The following is a 19,637-nucleotide window of genomic DNA, read 5'->3' on the forward strand; positions in this document are numbered from 1 at the left end:
CCTACAGTATAATATCACAAGTTAGAATGTTAGCAGATGTTGTTGTGGTGTTTCTAGACTTCATCTGTTGATGGTGGTGATCTTGCTGCTTAACCCTTTATCAGGCACTCATTGAAATACTTTGAAATTCAGAATTTCAACCGTATAGTGTTATTGGGGGACATAACAAAACTTAATTACTGTTGTGACATTTTTCAAAATGTTTCATTTTCATATAGAAAAATCAAGGTTGACGAAGTTACCATATTTGGTTCCCTGCCCGTCTGTGGAAAAAAAATTCCAAGAAATGTATATATAAAAAAATACAAGAAAAACAAATGTATGGTGAAAGGAGCATGTCTTTTAGATCATTACAACAGATTCTTTACAACATCACTGCCCCCAGGTCACTTGGGCCTGGAATGTCCTGGTTTTAGGTGGGAAGGATAATGTCAGTGTCTGCCACATGATCATCTTCCTTCTCATCATCATCACTGATGGCAGGATGGGCTGGCATAACCACAGTCTAACTGCTCTTGCCATAAACCATCTAAACAGACATTTGCTAAAAATTAATACACAAGCAATGAAACAACTAGTATAATGTCAAAAACTGACAAAAATCAAAGTTCTAGAAATGGGTTAAATTTGTTTCTGAATAATTATATTATTTTTCGGTGCCATAAAAAACTTTGGAAATATAAAAAATAATGTTCTATACTTTATTACCTCATTTCTAAAGGAAATACACCGGCATATGTCCGAATATGGTCAATTATTTGTTTATGTCAACAGGGCATAAGATCAAATATGGTGCCCACATTTTTCATGCCATAATTTCACTCAGACTGCACTGCAGACTGACAACTCGGGTGATTCTGATGGTGGAGACTGAAGACTGGGACAGCATTGATGAGGACACTGCAGCAACTGACTCAAGTGAAGGCGATGAAAATGCTGATGATTTGGATGATGACTGGGGCTGCTTTGCATTGACTTTATGAATGAGTTGGTATCAAAGCCAAATTTAGATGTTTGTTTTTTTGCTATATTTGCACACAAATACATTTAAAATGAATCTTTAATAACTGTAATAGTCATCACAAAGTGAATTATGTGGATTATGTGAGAATTAATTCAAAGTCCTGGCAGTAGACTCACCCTGCTGACTTCTCTCCTCTTTTGAGCATCACTTGTTTTGCTTTGGTTTGTTAAAGAGAGTTTATAATGCTATTACAAAATACTCTATAAGTTCACCTCATTTGTTTCCACAAATGCCAGAAGGCAAGTTCAGGAAGCACAAGTAATTTATTGTCACCATGCCAATCCACCACAATAACCTTTAAGAAAAGGTGCCTGTTTTTCATTAATGCAGAAACTTACAGAAACACATGTATCAACACAATGTTGTCATCTGATCTCACTTTGAACTTCCAAGATAAGAAGCATGAGAGCAGTAATCACACAACCATATCAGAATATAAAAACATGTTCAAAAACATTTATAATTTATACATATTGTAGCGATTCTCTTAGTTAGAGAGCGTGTTGATGTTGTGGGATTTCGGACTGTTCGGGAGGTTCGTGAAGGCAGCATGGAGAGAGAGAAAAGACCGAGAGCTTGCCTGTGTGTGTGTGTTGCTGTTCCGTTGTTGTAGTTGTGGTTGGCATGGCTGTGGCCTACAGCAGCCGTTTTTCTGCTAATAAAGACGACCTTTGTTGTGAACATCGCCGACTGTGGAAGTGTGTTTACAACGTTACATTGGTGTCAGAAGTCAAACTGCTAACCGTCGGCTAGCCCTGCTTCGGCTACCTCAGTTGACAGCCTGCGCTAACTATGGCAGCGCAGCGAGATGTGGCCGGGGCCCGCCCGAAGATCAAGAGAGAGGCTATGGACAGTGACTTTGGGGGCACGCTGGGTCCTGAGGGAGCGGACAGTGCCGGAGAGCGTTTGGCCCGCCTCAGACGGACTGCCAGAGGCCTGGCGGCCGCCGCTGGCTTTAGCCCATCGACTGCAGGAATATACGCGGGCGTGGAGACGCCCGCCCCGAACAGCGCGGGGCCCGTGCTTGGCGATAGTGGCGCCTGGCCCTGCCAGGCAAATGTGAAAACCCCCAAGTACTCCGGTAAGGCTGACTGGGAGGCCTTCCATGCTCAATTTGAACTGTTAGCGCATGCTGCGGCCTGGTCCACAGACACTAAAGCACTCCAGCTAGCCTTGTGCCTCACTGACGACGCTTTGGCATGCCTGCTGCTGCTTAGCCCAGCGGAGAGGGGTGACTACAGGGCTCTGGTTGGTGCTCTGCAGCGGCGGTTTGGGCAGTGTGGCCAGCCTGCTGTCCTGCGGTCCGAACTGACGAGTAGACGGAGACAACCGGGTGAGCCGCTTCACGCTTTGGCTAATGACATTGAGATGCTAGCGAAGAAAGCATATGCCCACATGCCCATTGACGTGTAGAACGAGCTGGCCAGAGACCAGTTCATCCGCGCCATTATCCCTGGTGAGCTGCGCATCCAGACTCAACTTTCCCACCCCCGCAATCTGCACGAGGCCCTGGAGATGGCCTTGGAGAGGGAGGCCGTGGTGGCTTCTGCGGGGTGCGACCATAGCGAGTATGACCCGGTGGTGAGGGCTGCGGTGCCGGAGGCCCCGGGCCAGGGGGTGCCAGCTTGGGCGGCCGAATTGACCGAACTGGTTCGAGGCGTGTCTCTACAATCTTCACGCCGCGGTGCTCGTCCTCGCCGAGACCCTCCTGTTTGCTGGACGTGCGGACAGCTGGGCCACATCAGCGTGCGATGCCCAGACCGTGCCGGTGTTCAGGGAAACGCCTCAGGGCCTGCGTAGGCGGGACGGCGCAGGCCCCTTCTTCTGTGTCCCAATCCGCCGGGGCGCCGGTGGACAGAGCCCAACGGTACAGCTGGGGGTGCGGGGCTCAGCTCCCCCCAGAAGCAGACGACAGCACAGAGTCCGCGAGGGTGGTGGGCTGGACGCGTGCAGGGGATTTTTGTCACATCCCCATCACCCTGGCAGGGGCTCCGTGCACAGCTCTGGTCGACACTGGCTCCACTGCGACCTTGATGAGACCTGACGTGGTGCCGGTAGGAACCCAGTTGGAACCAACTACAGTAAAACTGCGTACAGTGACTGGTGAGTTAGCCCCGATGTTGGGAAAAGGACTGGTCCCTATTCAGGTGGGGGGCCTGGGAGTGAACTTGGAGGTGTGGGTGGCAGCGGTGCAGGACGTTTGCATATTAGGCCTGGACTTTCTGCGGGCCTCACAGAGTGTCTTAGACCTGGGGAATAACACGCTGACCTTTCCAGGGGGCCCCATGGTTGACCTGGTGCGCCCCGCACAGGCCCCGAACCTACACCCGCCAAAGTCGAGAGCAGCGGGGGTGCACCATGAGGCACACCTTCCGCCCCCGATCTACCCCCCTGCACCCCTGTCCCCTGACCCTGATTTAGCCACCGTGGTGGGTTCTCCTGTCTCAGACCAGCACACTGTAATGGGGGAGGGGGATAGACTGGCAGTAGTGAGGGACATATGGACACGTAGCTGCCAAGATTTAGATCATCCACAGCGGGAGGAGCTGTGGCAGGTGCTGCTGGAGTTCAAGGACATTTTTGCTCTGTCAGAAGACGAGGTAGGCTTAACTCACCTCCTGCAGCACGACATTGACACGGGAGATGCACGGCCTGTGAAGTCACGCCCTCGCCGCCTCCCCCTGGCGCATCAGGCTGCGGCTGATCGGGGAGATGCTCAGGGCTGGCGTCATTGAACCCTCCGACAGCCCCTGGGCCTCGGGGGTTGTGATGGTTAAAAAGAAGAAGAGCCCCAAAATGAGATTCTGTGTCGATTTTAGGCCGTTGAACAGTGTGACTAAGAAAGACTCATACCCGCTGCCCCGCATCGATGAGTGCCTGGATTTGGTTTCTGGCTCTTCCTGGTTCTCCTCGCTGGACCTGCGTAGCGGGTATTGGCAAGTGCCCCTCAGCCCCGCAGCCAGACCAAAGACTGCTTTCAGCACAGGCAGGGGGCTGTGGCAATTCCGTGTTCTCTGCTTCGGCCTATGCAATGCGCCGGCCACGTTTGAAAGGTTGATGGAAAAGGTGCTGGCCGATATTCCCCGACAGGAATGTTTGGTCTACTTGGACGACATCCTGGTCCACGGAAGTTCCTTCGAGGCAGCTCTGGCATCCCTGCGGCAGATTCTACAGCGGATAGCGGCAGCGGGCCTGAAACTCCACCCTGATAAGTGCTGCTTTATGAGGAAAGAGCTGGAGTTCCTGGGACACAAAATCGGGGGTGAGGGTATCAGTACGCTGGAGGAGAAAGTGCAGGCGGTGAAGGACTGGCCAACCCCCACAAACTTGAAGGACTTAAAGAGCTTCCTTGGTCTGGCGTCCTACTACAGGCGGTTTGTAAGGGGGTTCTCCTGTATTGCTGCGCCCCTGTTCCGCCTGCAGAAAAAGGATAGTGACTTTGACTGGTCAGCAGGATGTGAACAGGCTTTTGAGCGGCTGAAAAACGCCCTAACAGAATCTCCCACCCTCGCCACCCCGGACCCCAGTCTGCCGTTTATTCTAGACACAGATGCCAGCGATGTCGGAATGCGTCTTCGAAGTGAAGTACCGAGCGGGGGCTCACCACGCCAACGCAGATGCCATGTCCCGCCGCCCCTGTGCTCCAGCTGGTTGCCGGTACTGCGAAAAGCGGGAAGCCCGGGAGGAGGAGCTCCGGGCTGGGGGAGAGCATGATTCCGGGTGTAGCGGAGGTGAGCTGGCCTGCAGAGTGGCACAGGTGATTGACCCGCTCGAGTGGAGAGCGCAACAGGAGCAGGATGTTGACCTCCGGCCAGTGCTACAATGGGTGGAGTCTGGTCAAAGACCGCTGTGGAGCGGAGTGGCTGGATACTCACCTGCAACTAAAGGACTGTTTGTGAAATTTTCAGCTCTCCGAGTAAAGGACGGAGTGCTGCAGAGAGCCTGGAAGGAGCCAGCTACGGGGGAGGAGAGGTGGCAGGTGGTGGTCCCCAGGGCCCTGAGGGAGGCAGTTTTGAAGGCCTCCCACGGAACCGCCGGGGTGGGGCATTTTGGAGTTTCCAAGACCCTTCGGCGGCTCCGGCAGAGTTTCTACTGGGGGCAGCTCAGGAGGGATGTTGAGGACTTTTGCCGCCGGTGTGACCTCTGTGCAGCGCACAAGGGTCCCTCAGACCAGTCCCGGGCCCAGCTACAGCAGTTAGCAGTGGGAGCCCCGATGGAGAGAGTAGCAGTGGACGTGATGGGGCCTTTTCCACGAACAGACAGAGGAAATCGTTATGTCTTAGTTGCCATGGACTACTTCACAAAATGGCCGGAGGCATATGCCATACCCGACCAGGAGGCGGAGACGGTGGTCGACAGGCTGGTGGAGGGCATGTTTGCCAGGTTCGGGATGGCAGAAACCATTCACAGTGACCAGGGAAGGAACTTTGAGTCGGCTGTTTTCTCTGTCATGTGTGAGCGCTTAGGGATGCGAAAGACCCGGACGACACCGTTACACCCGCAGAGTGATGGGCTCGTCGAGCGCTTCAACAGGACCCTGGCGAAACAGCTGGCCATCCTCACTGCAGAGCACCAGCGTGATTGGGACATGCATCTCCCCCTTGTTTTGTTGGCGTATAGGTCCGCTGTGCAGGATTCCACCTTGTGTACGCCTGCCCTGCTCATGCTGGGGCGAGAGCTACGGACGCCAGCGGAGATGGCACTGGGGAGGCCTCCGGACGCTCCGGTAGTCGTACCGGGTCCGGAATACGCCAGGAGACTGCAGGACCGGCTGGAGTCGGCCCATGCTTTTGCCCGTGATCAGCTGGAGAAAGCGGGAATGAGACAGAAAAGGAATTATGACTTGAGGGTAAAAGGGAAAGACTTCAGGGCCGGTGACCTTGTGTGGGTGTCCAGCCCGAGGAGGAAGAAAGGCCGGTGCCCTAAGCTGGACTGCCACTGGGTGGGGCCTTGTGTAGTGGTAGAGAAGCTGGGGGAAGTGGTGTACAGGGTTCAGCTGCCGACTAGGGGGAGACGAGTGGCCCTTCATAGAGACAGGCTGGCTCCATATAAGGGTGATGTGCGCCCGGTCCAGTCGACCCCCCTGAGAAATGAAACAGCCACAGCCCCAGACTCACTGACTGTGCCCCCTTCTACTGCCCCACAGCTTCCTCCACTTTTGCACCCCATCCCAGATCAAAAGCAGGGTGCTGCAGGACAGCAGACACAGCCCCAAGTGTCGTCTACAAGGGGGCTGCAGAGGCAGAGAAGACCCCCAGGTCACCTCAGAGACTTTGTACGGGATCCCTCGGGGCGAGGGATTTAGTGAGGGGGGGCAATGTAGCGATTCTCTTAGTTAGAGAGCGTGTTGATGTTGTGGGATTTCGGACTGTTCGGGAGGTTCGTGAAGGCAGCATGGAGAGAGAGAAAAGACCGAGAGCTTGCCTGTGTGTGTGTGTTGCTGTTCCGTTGTTGTAGTTGTGGTTGGCGTGGCTGTGGCCTACAGCAGCCGTTTTTCTGCTAATAAAGACGACCTTTGTTGTGAACATCGCCGACTGTGTAAGTGTGTTTACAACGTTACAATATTATTTTCAGTCCTTGGAGGTTTCAACTTCAATAACACATCTTTTCATACCTTGTGTGTAAAAATATTATAGAAAATATAGAAAATATTTATAGAAATTATTACATGCAAAGCTGTTACTGACACTATAAATTCTAAATTATACAAATTATACACTGACATAAGATGTCTTGGAAATGCCTGAATTTACATAACTGAAGTGATCTTATTCAGCAGTTCACAGACACATGCCTCCCAGTGGCAGTGAGGAACAATGCAGGGTAATGGTCTCACCTTTAGAAACATTTTGAGTTCAGTGGCTTGGAACACCTTAGTTAGTATTAGAGCACCCCTCTGCTCCTCACGGTTAAAAAATAAGCTCACTAATATTAATATACTGGAAAGCAAGATGAACGTAGGAACAGCTTTAGTGCTGAGATCTCGTGAAACACACACTAAACTGCGGCAATAACAGGAGATCAAACCATAAATCCACTTGGCGAGACACACAAAGAGAGACACCGCAATGAGGGAGCACGCAACAAAGAACAGAGGGAAGAAGAAACTAGCAACAGGTGGGAGGGCAGCTCAAACTAATAACAGGAACAGAGACAAGAGAGGCAGGACTAAACCCAACCGGGATTAAAGACTATCAAAATAAAACAGGAACAGACTGACACTAAAACCAGGACTCACTGGTTTGGAGATGCTTTTTTTTCATTAATTTTTTCTTGTTATTTTTAGGGGTTGCTTTAATTATTTTCATACATCCTTCATTTGCCGAACCACATCTTTTACAGCTGTGTCATTGTCAGTCCTGACAAACTCATGGAGAATCTTAAGAATGACTTCCTGATCCACAGGAATCATTTGCTGCATGAGAGCTAATGAAGCACAAACATCATCTCTGCACCAGAAATATTTTTAACTCACAGGTTCAGGGTGCTCCTCTGAAATAAAGCAACCATCACATTATGTAGCCCTCACAAGTGAGAGCTCCTCTGTGTTTTATGGCTGCAAGGTCTGCATCATTGGCTCAGTAGAAAAACATAGATTTGAGAAGTTATAAAGACCTGTTCTGTCTGAGCTTGGTCTCAGTCTTATTGACCCCTGATGTACCATTTACACTCTTTCAGATTTCTAATGAGAGGAAAATCATGTGGTGGGACTTTAGGTCATAAACTGAGCAGATCAAGAAACTAACCTGAAGCAAGTAAACAAGAAAGTGACAGGAACTAAACTTAACAAAAAAAATTATATACAAATAAGAAGTAAAACAGTAGCTTACATCACAACAACAAACAAGAGCGAGCTTTTTACATTTTCTTTTCCTTAATTTTTACAGCAGGTATTAAAAAATATATTCCAAATTTGCGGTCTTAATATGTCAGTTATTATCATTATTATTATTATTATTATAAGGTGGAGTGTTACTAGGGAGTCCAAAGGCTTTTAAAAAAAAAGGGGGGGGGGGGAGACAAGCTAAAAATGATTTTTAATTTTTTGATTTAACACATTAGTTTTTTACACCAACACAGGCTTTATTTTTAACAAACTTCTCTTCATGTCACAGTCCATGCAGAATAGTAGAACACAGTATGAATGAATGACAAATGTATCATCTTTAAAAGAGATTTGATGTTAAGTGCTGTTGCTGCAGTCTTTGTTTGATCCTTTTATTTCCTGCACTGATCTGTTAAATGTGCCAGCTGTACTGATGTGGCAGAAAGGATGCTGTGCAAATGTCATATCCAAAACACATTTTGATTTTTTCATGTACAGCAGCTTTTATGTTTCACATTCCTTATTGTTCAGCTCAGTATTTCCCACAGAGAAACTAACTGGGGCGTAGTCCTAAAAAGCACCACCTCAGCTGCACTGTTAATATTGGAAGAAGTAAATCAGGTGGTTTCTGACTCCCTCCAAATGTTAGATTTTATATGTAGATACACGATCACTCACAGATGCTTTTCATGATTTCTTCATGTACAGACAGTAGCAGCTAAAGCTAGCTCACTGCTAACGTGAAGAACTGAACTGTAACAGCTGCTAGGATGGACGGCAATAGGACTTGGTTTGTTTTTCCTCCATCTTTTCTGCTGCTTTCTTCACATTTCTTTCCTGTCCTCACGGCTCTCTGCCTGCCTTTTTTTCCCTGAGCTGCTCTCCTTTTGTCTTTTCTCCCTCTGTGGCTCCTGATCAGAGAGCAAAAGTAAAGTAAAATTAAAGGACTTTGCTCTTGCTAATAACATTAGCTGCTCTTTGAGTCTGAGTGTTCTTTGACCTCCATCTGATCAGCATTGTTTATCAAGTCAAAGGACTTTGTTCCTGCTAATAACAGTGGCTGCTCTTTGTGTTTTTCTGTAAATGGTGGAAACTGAAGTTCTGAATGTTAATCGACCTCCATCTGATCCTCATCATGTTCTCTCAGATATTCTTGAGTCTCTTTTTGCTCTGACAGCATCTGCTGCTCTTTGGTCCATTTCATGGTTTCATGCTGTTGTGTTATTGCAGCATACTGACTGTGAGCTGCATCATCATCAACCTCCATATGATCATCATTTTGTTTTTTCACAAACTTTTTTACCTCTCTGACATTCTGATGTTTCTTTGCTCGGCTTTCTTCCTGAATTTTCTGTTTCTTTGCTGGCAGATTGCAGACCTCATGTAGTTTTATTTCTTGCGTATGTTTCCTGCTCTGCATGTTATGTTGATCAACATCAGGTGTTTCATCTCTCAGCTCCTCCTCCTGTGGTTCTTCCAGACAGTCGACTCCTCTCTCTGTGACACTGACAGGTTCCTCAGGTTCCTCTTTTTGATCTACGTTCTCTTGTTGCTCCTCCTGCAGCGCCCCTTCATGTGTGAGTTGTAGTTTTTCTCTCTCCTTCCTGTTTGTTCCATCAGATGTGACCCCTTCATTAATCTCCATCATCTCTCTCTGACCTCCTCCTTCACTCTGAGCTCTTCTCTGTTTCTCTGGCTGTTCTCTGATTTCTTCTCGGCTCTGTTCAGATTTTTCCTCTGGTTCTTTCTCTTGTGTTTTCAGATCTGTATTTGCTGTGACTTTGCTGCTGACTGATGAATTCATGCTCTCATTCTTGATTGATTGTTCACAGACCTTATGCACTTTAATTTCTTGTGCATGTTTTCTGCTCTGCATGTTATGTTGATCAACATCAGGTGTTTCATCTCTCAGCTCCTCCTGCTGTGGTTCTTCCAGACAGTCGACTCCTCTCTCTGTGACACTGACAGGTTCCTCCGGCTCCTCTTTTTGATCTACGTTCTCTTGTTGCTCCGCCTGCAGCGCTCCTTCATGTCTGAGTTGTAGTTTTTCTCTCTCCTTCCTGTTTGTTCCATCAGATGTGACCCCTTCATTAATCTTCATCATCTCTCTCTGACCTCCTCCTTCACTCTGAGCTCTTCTCTGTTTCTCTGGCTGTTGTTTCTCTTTTTCTCTCCATGGTTCCTGATCAGTGTTCAGAAGAAAAGTCAAATTAAAGGACTCTGCTCCTGCTAAGAACACTGGCTGCTCTTTGTGTTCTTCTGTAAATGGTGGAAACTGAAGTCCTGAATGTTCTTCACCCTCCATCTGATCCTCATTGTGTTCTCTCAGATATTCTTGTGTCTCTTTTTGCTCTGACAGCATCTGCTGCTCTTTGGTCCATTTCATGGTTTCATGCTGTTGTGTTATTGCAGCATACTGACTGTGAGCTGCATCATCATCAAACTCCATATGATCATCATTTTGTTTTTTCACATGTTTTTTTACCTTTCTGACATTCTGATGTTTCCTTGCTTCCTGAATTTTCTGTTTCTTGACTGATTGTTCACAGACCTCATATAGTTTCATTTCTTCTGTATGTTTTCTGCTCTGCATATTATGTTGATCAACATCAGGTGTTTCATCCAACTCCATCAGCTCCTCCTGCTGTGGTTCTTCCAGACAGTCGACTCCTCTGTCTGTAACACTGACAAGTTCCTCAGGTTCCTCTTTTTGTTGCTCCTCCTGCAGCGCTCCTTCATGTCTGAGTTGTAGTTTTTCTCTCTCCTTCCTGTTTATTCCATCAGATGTGACCCCTTCATTAATCTCCATCATCTCTCTCTGACCTCCTCCTTCACTCTGAGCTCTTCTCTGTTTCTCTGGCTGTTGTTTCTCTTTTTCTCTCCATGGATTCTGATCAGTGTTCATATGAAAAGTAAAATTAAAGGACTCTGCTCCTGCTAAGAACACTGGCTGCTCTCTGATTTCTTCTCGGCTCTGTTCAGATTTTTCCTCTGGTTCTTTCTCTTGTGTTTTCAGATCTGTATTTGCTGTAACTTTGCTGCTGACTGATGAATTCCTGCTCTCTTCCTGATTCCTCTGCTCCTCTGTTTTCCTCTCTTTCATTCCCATTCTGTCCCTCTGTTTTTCCTCTCCATGTTTTTCACTCTTAGATTCCTCCTCATTTCTCTCTTGTGTTTTTTCTTCTTTGTGATGTTGATTTTTGGATTTCCTTATTTTCACTTCTGTCTCATCTTTCTCTCTTTCCATTCTTGTCTCTGATTGTTTCTTCTTCTGGTTTTTCTCTCTCTGTTGTTCTGACTCCAGTTTTTCTCTCTGATGCTCTCGCGTCTTCTTTGGTGCCTTAAATATAGAATATATTTTATTTAGTCCACTCCTGTTTTTCTCAGTGTCTGATGTTTTCCTGCTCTCATCACTTTCTCTCTGTCTTTTTTCTACCAGCTGCTCGTTTTGTTTCTCTTTTTCTCTCCATGGTTCCTGATCAGTGTTCAGATGTGAAGTCAAATTAAAGGGCTTTGCTTCTTTTAATAACACTGACTGCTCTTTGTGTTCTTCTGTAAATGGTGGAAACTGAAGTCTTGAATGTTCTTCGACCTCCATCTGATCCTCATCATGTTCTCTCAGATATCCTTGTGTCTCTTTTTGCTCTGACAGCATCTGCTGCTCTTTGGTCCATTTCATGGTTTCATGCTGTTGTGTTATTGCAGCATACTGACTGTGAGCTGCATCATCAACCTCCATATGATCATCATTTTGTTTTTTCACATGTTTTTTTACCTTTCTGATGTTCTGATGCTTCCTTGCTTCCTGAATTTTCTCTTTCTTGACCAACTGTTTCCTCTCCTCTTCTGATCTTCTTAATCCCTCTTTTAGCTCCTCTTGGTGATCTTCTGTTTCTCTTTCATCTTTATTGCTCTGCTCTCCTCTGCTCTCCACATCATTTCTTTCTTGTCTTCCTGTCACGTCTTCCTGTGTTTCTTTTTCTATTGTAATCAAAGACTCTTTGTGAACAACAGCAGATGGATTTATTCTCTTTTCTTGTGGATTATCCTTTGTTTGCTCTGCTTCTAAAACAAACTGATCTTGTTTGCTTTTTCTTTCCTTTTCATGTCTTTGCTCTCCTCTGCTCTCCACATCATCCTCTTCTTCTCTTCGTGCCATGAGTGGTTCACTTTCTCCTTCTGCCACCACAACATGAAACTCACGGTTATCATTTTTAGAGTCCATCATTATTTCCTTCCTGGTCTGTTCAGGTCCGTCCTCCTCGCTTTTCTTCTTGTTTCCTGTGTGAAAAAGAAGCAGGAGAAACTGATGAAGTGTATGAAAGAGTTCTTGGTGCTTTTTGTAAAAGGATAAAACTGAAGAAGCTTAAATTACACACTAAAAATTTTTAGACATCGCCTGAATAAAAGAGTAGTGTGTCTGATTCACTGCCATCTAGTGGTGAGTTTGAAGATTTCAACCAAGTTTTAAGCTTTCTGATGCAGTTACAGTGATGAACACCACATTTTAACAGTCATTCATATTACAAAGTTTGAATAATCAGGCACCATCTTATCTCAAAGACCTCATAGTACCATATCACCCCAACAGAGCACTTCGCTCTCAGACTGCTGGCTTACTTGTGGTTCCTCGGATACTTAAGAGTAGAATGGGAGGCAGAGCCTTCAGCTTTCAGGCCCCTCTTCTGTGGAACCAGCTCCCAGCTTGGATTCAGGAGACAGACACCCTCTCTATTTTTAAGATTAGGCTTAAAACTTTCCTTTATGATCAAGCTTATAGGTCTTTTCATTCTCGTTTTACTTTGTTTATACTCCACTTTGCATTTAATCATTAATTGTGATTAATCTCTGGCTCTCTTCCACAGCATGTCTTTCTCTCCCCTCAGCCCCAACCAGTCACAGCAGATGACTGCCCCTCCCTGAGCCTGGTTCTGCTGGAGGTTTCTTCCTGTTAAAAGGGAGTTTTTCCTTCCCACTGTTGCCAAGTGCTGCTCATAGGGGGTCGTTTTGACTGTTGGGTTTTCTTTGTATTATTGTAGGGTCTTTACCCACAATACAAAGCGCCTTGAGGCGACTGTTTGTTGTGATTTGGTGCTATATAAATAAAATTGAATTGAACTGAATTTTTCATTCTATATTCTTTCATCATCTTTTTTTAAATTTTAAATTTTTGTTAAAAAAAGATACTTTTAGATCACACATGAGAACAAAATACATAGAAAATACATATGACACATAGGAAACAACTACATAAAAACATACAATACATAAATGCACACATTATGTAAATACAACTACAACTAACTACAGGGCTAAAAATGAACCATAAATACATAATAAATAAGTGTGCAAAGAGTAATGAAAGACTGCACAAGAAAAAACATATACCACATGTTTCTAAAAGGCCACAGAAGGAACGAAAACACTGTGATCTTTAGCGGTAACTAAGTAATGCATCCTTCAACTGTTGTTCAAGAAAAAAAAAAAATCATATTTCAATTCTATTCTAACTTTTTCAGTCCTTAAGGCACTTTATGTTGTAAGATAAAGACCTTACAATCACACAAACCCCCCTATGAGTAAGCATTTGGCAACAGTGGGAAGGAAAAGAAAACCTTTTAATAGAAAGAAACCTTTGCTGAAAAGAAACCTGGGGTTGTTCTTATTTTCTTCAATTAATGATGAATAGTAAGATGTCCTAGCTTTACGGAGGGCTTTTTTATTGAGCAACAAACTCTTTTTCCAGGCTAAATGAGCATCTTCGAATTTAGTGAGACGCCATTCCCTCTCCAGCTTACAGGTTATCTGCTTTAAGCTGTGTGTTTGCGAATTATACAACGGAGTCAGGCACTTCTGATTTGAGGCTTTCCTTTTCAGAGGAGCCACAGTATCCAAAGTCGTATGCAGTGAGGATGTAAAACTATTGACGAGATAATCGACCTCACTGGGAGCAGAGTGTAGGTAGCTGCTCTGCACTGTGTTGGCACATGGCACTGAAGAGCATAACAATGAAGGAATTAGATCCTTAAACTTAGTTACAGCACTTTCAGAAAGACTTCTACTGTAATAAAACTTATTCCCCACTGCTGTGTAATCCATTAAAGTAAATGTAAATGTTACTAAGAAATGATCAGACAGGAGGGGGCTTTCAGGGAATACTGTTAAGTCTTCAGTTTCTATGCCATATGTCAGGCCAAGATCCAGAGTATGATTAAAGTTGTGGGTGGGCTCCTTTACATTTTGAGAGAAGCCAATTGAGGTGCCGTTTACACGAGACCGTTTTCATTTTGAAACGGTGTCGTTTTGATGCGTTTCGGCCTTGCGTTTACACGACAACGGTGTCGTTTTGATGCGTTTCGCCCTTCTGTTTACACGACAACAGAGTGAAAACGATGTGTTTCAGAAACGGGGTCCAGAGTGGAGCATTTCAGAAACGCACCGGCTTGCGTTTTCGTGTAAACACTTGAAACCGGGGTGATTTGAAAACGCTCGACTCGCACATGCGCACTATGGTTGCGACGGCCAGTTTTTCGCGCACGCGCAAACTGATAAACAGTACTCGCGGATTCACGAGTGCTTCTTATGCTTTTCCTGTGTTTTTACAGTTTTGTAATTCAGCGTTGTGTGCAGCAGCGATCCAACCTCATCATCGGTCCACACAAAACCTCTCACATTGGCCGTTTTGTAAGTAATGAACAATTTGCCGCACTACCTACTGTCACTCCACGCATGCGCGTCTTGCGTAAACAAACTTTGCAAAGAGAAAACCAACGCCAACTTGTGGCCTGGCATGGGAACTACATCGTTTTCATCGTTTCACATGTCCTCGTGTAAACGCGGATCGTTTCTGAAACGCCATCGTGTAAATGAAAGGCTGAAACGCATCAAAACGACACCGTTTCCAGTGAAAACGGCTTCGTGTAAACGGCACCTGAATCTAACAATAGATTAAATGCAGTGTTGAGGCTGTCATCCTCAGCATCTACATGGATGTTAAAATCACCCACTATAATTATTATATCTGAACTGAGCACTAAGTCTGTCATGTTCCTGGGCCAGTGGCCTAGTGTTTTCAGTTCCTTTTTGTGTAATTCTGTTTTGTTGTTTTTTCGGGTTGTGTTTCTTTTTTTTTTTTTTGGTTGTGTTTCTTAGTGTTTCTTATAGTTTAGATCCTCCGTTTGTTATGGTTAGGTGTTCTGTTAGTTATTTGTATTTTTTTTATCTGGTTACCCCTTGTTCTGGTCTTCCCTGTGTTCCTGTGTGTTTTGTCCCTGTTTCTGACCATTTTCATGTGTAGTCTCCCTTTGGGTGGATCCTTGTGTGGTGTTTAGCTTCCCTCTGTGTATCCTAGTCCGCATGTTCTTTTTAAGTCTGCCTGTGCATTGTGGTGAGTCACTTCCTATTTTATTTTGACAGTGTCATGTTCCCTGTGCTTTGTGTTTAGTTTTGCTTCCCCTGTGTTATTAGGTTCATTTGTTTCACCTGTTCCCTGTTGTTTCCACTCTCCCTGATTTCCTTGTGTGTATTTAAGCCCTCAGGTTTTCTCTGTTTTTTGTTGCAGCATGGTCTGTTTCCCCCTAGCTGTGTGTTCCCAGTCTAGTGTTTTGTCCTTAGTTTTTCTCCCTGGCTTCATGTCTGATTTTGCCATGGTTGAGATTTTGGATTTTTGTGTTTTTGTATTATCTAAGTCACCTGCAAATAAAGCAGCTTAAGTTTCGTTCTGTCTCCCGTGTCCTGTGTTTGGGTCCACCCCTTCCACCACACAGCCCTAACCATGACAAAATCAGATAGAAAGTCTGAGAAATCAGACAGAAACTCTGTGTAAGGACCAGTTGGACAATAGATAATAACAAATAAAACATGGTTTTGATTTTCCCCATTAGGGTGGACAAGACTAAGAGTCAGGCTTTCAAAAGAATGAAAACTTTGTCTGGGTCTTTGATTAATTAATAAGCTGGAATTGAAGATTGCAGCTACTCCTCCTCCTCGACCTGTGCTTCGAGCACTCTGACAGTTACTGTGACTCGGGGGTGTTGATTCATTTAAACTAACATGTTCATCCTGCTGTAACCAGGTTTCTGTAAGGCAGAATAAATCAGTATGTTGATCAATTATTAAATCATTTATTATCAGGGACTTGGAAGAGAGAGACCTAATGTTTAATAATCCACATTTAATTGTTTTATTCTTTGGTGCAGTTGATGAAGCTGTATTATTTATTGTTCTTGAATTTTTATGCTTAACTAGTTTTTTGCTGATTTTAGCTTTGTTTTTGGTGGTCTGGGAGCAGGCACCGACTCTGTGGGGATGGGGTTTTAGGGGGATGGCAGGAGGAGAGAAGCTGCAGAGAGGTATGTAAGACTGCAACTCTGCTTCGTGGTCTCAATGCTGGGTAGTCACATTTTTTTTTTTTTTTTTGGGGGGGGGGGTAATAAATTCAGCCAGATTTCTAGAAATGAAAGCTGCTCCATCCAAAGTGGGATGGATACTGTCTCTCCTACCAAGACCAGGTTTTCCCCAGAAACAGCCAGCAATTCAAGGAGAACATGGGGATAAACATGTCACTCCAAGTGCAATTAGGGACCAGGAGCGACAACATCAGCAACATCAGCACAGCTCATGAGCTGATGATGGCAAGGATGACAAGGTGAAGATGCCAAGGAACCTTGGTATTGCTGAACAGCAACTTAACTTTACTAAGGCGGAAATTCAGCAGAGACACAGACACAGACAGACAGACTTTGCTCAAGAATACAGAATATTTATGAGCAGCATACTTGAGAAAGGCTATGCACCACAAGTTCCTGAACAGCAATTCAGTTGCAGTGATGGAAGGGTGTGGTTTATCCCGCACTATGGCGTGTACCACCCGAAGAAGCAGCTGCGAGTTATTTTTGACTGCACCGCAACCTATCGAGGAGTGTCGGTGAATGACCAATTGTTGCAAGGACCAAACCTGACGAACACCCTCATTGGTGTACTGTTAAGATTCAGACAGGAGCACATGGCAGACATAGAGTCCATGTTTTACCAGGTGCGGATTCCTGACAATGATGCCAACCTGTTACGTTTCCTCTGGTGGCTAGATGGTGATGCAAATATGGAACCAGCTGGGTACAGAATGTGTGTGCGTCTATTTGGTGCTACATTGTCTCCCAGTTGTGCGTCATATGCACTAAGAAAAACAGCTGAGGATGCAGTAACAAAAACCTCAGCAGAAGCAGTGCAGACAATTCTTAAGAATTTCTACACTGATGATTGCTTGAAGTCAGTTCCCACAGAGAACCAAGTGGTTGCTCTTGTCCAGGAACTGATGATTTTATGTGCTAGTATTTCCACTTGACCAAGTGGATCAGCAACAGTAAGGCCCTATTGTGCTCAGTATCCGAACACAAATGAGCAGCTAAGGTCAAAGAGCGAGACCTGGAGAATGATGAATTACCAATAGAATGGCCATTGGACATGCAGTGGTGCACCAGTTTAGACAGCTTCAGATTAAACCACAAAACGGAGCAAAAGTTCGTTCTCCATTTAACTTTAACTTCAGGAGTTTGCTTATCACAGGAGCAGTTCCACCCTTCGTTGGTCTGTGTATGTCATAACCTAGGGGGAGGGTCTGCGTGTGTGTGTGTCTGTATACATGTGTGTTTGTCCTGCGGGCCACAGCGGAGGTTCCGGTGTCTCCGCCTCCCTAGGGCGGAGATCACCACACCTGCTACGGATCAAGTCATCAGGCAGGGTCTTTTTAAGCTGCCAGCAGACCATCACTCTTCGCTGGATCATTGACTACTTCTCAGTTAGTACCGGCTCTCTGGTGTGACTCTCGCTTTCGTGGATGTATATTACTTACCTGCTCTTCGTGTTCGCTCCTTTTTCAGATCCCCGTGTCAGTTCCTCCTCGTCCTTTCGGAAACCCCCGGCTTTCGTCAACCCGCCGCTCCACGCCGTACCACAGCTGGCCCCTCACCACCTGGGAATTCCTTCAGCCTCTCGACCCGCTTCAGCCGCCTCCCCCCTCGCCTTCCTGGACCCCCTTGTCTTTGCACCTCTATCAATCACTGTAAATAAACTTGCACCTTGCTTTCATCAGCCACCGCTTGTGTGTCCTCTTCCTCCTCGAGTCTTGACAGAATGATCCAGCCAAAACCGGACACCGCGGACGCTGATCCGGTTCATCGGGCCCTGGCTATTCAAGAGGAAACCCTCCAGCGTCACGACCATATGCTCCGTCTGGTTTCCAGTCAGCTGGGCGCAGCCACCCAACAGCTCGCCGATCTCCGAGGTATGTTGGAATCCACCATGTCATCCGCTACGCCCCGTCACCAGGATTTATCCCCTCCGCCGACAGATCCGCCGGCTGGTTTGGCTTCCGCGACCGAGCCCGCCGTAGCGTTGGAGAAAGCCCTGCCCATCCCGGAGGTGTTCCGCGGTGAGTTAGGGAAATGTGGAGGTTTCCTCACCCAATGTTCCCTCGTTTTCCGGCAACAGAGAAATGCCTACGCTTCTGATTGTGCAAAGATTGGTTTTATGGTCAATCTGTTCCGCGGTAGAGCATTAGAGTGGGGGCACGCTGTGTTACGGGGAAACCCCGATCTGTCTTTCCCTGCGTTCTTGTCTCGATTTAAGGAGGTGTTTGATAAAGGCACCAGCCCTGAATCCGCATCCCAGAAGTTGCTCAGCCTGCGGCAGGGACAACAGAGCATGGCGGATTTCTCCGTGGATTTCCGGATCCTCGCGGAGGAGGCCGGCTGGGAGGAAAAGGCGCTCAGGGGAGTATTCCTGAACAATATTAATGATGATCTCAAGTATGAACTTGCCACTAGGGATTTGCCTCAGTCCTTGGAGGCCGTGATTTCATTGTGTATCCATGTAGATGACCGCCTGAGAGCACGACGGACTCCGAGGAACTACAACTCCCAGCATGCCCCTCGCCGGGCGGTTTCCGCGGACCGGAGGAGCCTCCTAGCGGACGACAGCTCGGCTACGGCGCCCCCTTGCGACGCGGAGGAGCAACCCATGCAACTCGGCCGCGCACGGCTGTCTCTCTCTGAGCGACGACGGAGATGGGAGGCGGGGGAGTGCATCTACTGTGGCAAAAAGGGCCACTACATCGCGTCATGCCCTGTTTGCCCAAAAGACCGCGCCCGTCAGTAATGGTGGGGATACTGGCGGGTCAAGCTAACGCATGCTCCTCCCTGCCCAGATTCACGCTTCAGACAAGGATAAATCTTCCATCAGGCAGTCACACAGTCTTGGCACTCCTCGATTCCGGAGCTGAGAAAAATCTCATGGACCGTGCCCTCGCCCAGCAGTGGGGTGTTCCTTCCACAGCGCTACCCACGCCTCTCCTGGTCTCCGCTCTGGACGGCGCCAAGCTTTCTGAAATCACTCACAAGACCCAACCGCTTTCTGTGACTCTGTCGGGTAATCACTCTGAACGGCTCTCCTTTTACCTGTTTGACTCTGCACAGACGCCCATCGTCCTCGGCTTTCCCTGGTTGCAACTGCACAATCCACAGATTAACTGGGCGAATCGCAGCATCTCGGGTTGGAGTGAGCGGTGCCACCAGCGCTGCCTCAGATCCGCAACTCCCTCTCTCCCTCGGTCCACCGATTTGGGGGAGGGGACCCCACCTGACCTGTCCGGCGTCCCCTCGATCTATCACGACCTCGCTGAAGTATTCAATAAGGACCGGGCTGTTTCCCTGCCTCCCCACCGGCCTTACGACTGCGCCATCGACCTCATCCCGGGGGCGCCCTACCCCTCCAGCCGCCTCTACAGCATCT

The sequence above is a fragment of the Archocentrus centrarchus genome, chromosome 18, assembly GCF_007364275.1.
Source record: "Archocentrus centrarchus isolate MPI-CPG fArcCen1 chromosome 18, fArcCen1, whole genome shotgun sequence".
In the NCBI taxonomy this organism is placed as follows: Eukaryota; Metazoa; Chordata; class Actinopteri; order Cichliformes; family Cichlidae; genus Archocentrus; species Archocentrus centrarchus.